The sequence below is a fragment of the Arachis duranensis genome, chromosome 5 (genome assembly GCF_000817695.3).
Source record: "Arachis duranensis cultivar V14167 chromosome 5, aradu.V14167.gnm2.J7QH, whole genome shotgun sequence".
NCBI classification, from domain to species: Eukaryota; Viridiplantae; Streptophyta; class Magnoliopsida; order Fabales; family Fabaceae; genus Arachis; species Arachis duranensis.
The window spans coordinates 38,194,192-38,195,732 of NC_029776.3; positions in this window are offsets into that span (position 1 = coordinate 38,194,192).

Here is a 1,541-nt window from a genome sequence, read left to right on the forward strand (position 1 = left end):
CTCGCCACGGGAGCGACTGGCATCTTCGTGGGGTTGGCTTCTCACTGCTAGCTCTCGCTCTAAGTTTTGTACTCTGTGCCTGAGTTCTTGCATAATCTTGGCGCTATCGGCTCATGTTCCTCCGAAAGGACGCCTTTCGGGGGTCTTGGTGTAAATTTGTTGGTCGGGCTGAACGGAGGAGCGGGGGTGTTCGACGGTGCGGGCCGTCAAACTCGCCCGGCTCAGGTGAGCCCCGCCACCTTCACGAAGCTCCTCCGACGTGGGGAGTCGCTCCATGTCTACAGGGTCCCCACAGACGGTGCCAATGTTCGTCACCTGGAGACTTCGGGTCTCGGATAGGTCGGGTGCTTAGACACGGGGGAACGGATAAGACCCTAGATTGACGTGGAGCGAGGATTCAGATGTCGATGACGTCAGAGGAAGCGTGTGGAGCGGGGAGGGGGCGGCCACCTACAAGGACACTCCGACGATCAAGTCAGTGTCTGTACGAGTTGGTAGCCAAATTAGGTAAAATGATGTGTACCTTAGGGGAGTGCTGACCTCTCCCCTTATATACCGTGCTGGGTGCGCCTAAAGGTGACCTGGCCCACTGTTCAGGATACTTTGTGCTATTCCTGCTCACGTGGGGAAGCGTTGGCAGTCCTAACCGTTGGATTGGGAATTTGGGTCCGGTTCCGATGACTCCGATCCGACCGTTTTAGCTAGGTAGGGATTTGGTCTGCACAATAAGTGTGGCCGTACGCTGCCCGGATCGGGTATCCGAGAACTGACGCGTCGGGTTCCCTTATTGTTGGTTTACCTCCGACCTAGCGAGTAAGTGGACTAGACCTAGAGTAGTCCGTAACAGAGTTAATACTAACTCGTGAAAAGATTAAATTAATTTATGTCCTATTCAAATCATTCATGTCTAAAATTTCTCTATTTTTACATTAAATCTTTGTTTAGGAAGCCTTAAGCAAGAACTAAAACATATTTCTATATATCTATGAACACCATGTCCACCATTATATCAATATATCACTTTGGCTTCTCATCTAAAACCACGACTACTATCTTGTACTCACGTATGTTTTGATGTCTTATTATCTAAAGGCAGAAGCTAGAAATGATAAATATGATTTAATAGCATTAACTTCATAAAACCTGCACTCTCAAATCTTGAGATAATTCAGTTTCGCAGGCTCTTGTTTACTCTGGATTCAGGATAATTACTAGATCTGCAAGTACAAATAAGTTGTTCTAAAAAATAAGTACGTACATAAACTAAGAAGGAAGAAAATAAATAAATAAATAAATCGGTTAACTACTAATTTTGTACCTCAGTCGCTAATAAAAAAAGTTTTCATTCATGTTATCGATAAAACAACTATTTAAATAATTTAAAAATATAAAAAAATAATAAATAATTATTATAATTTTTAAAAATAATAAAAAAACTTTTATATTTAGTAAACAATTTAATCATTTGATCTGAATTTTTGTAATAATATTTAAATAAATATTTAAAAAAAATTCAAAACAAAATTTGATTTTTAAATTTT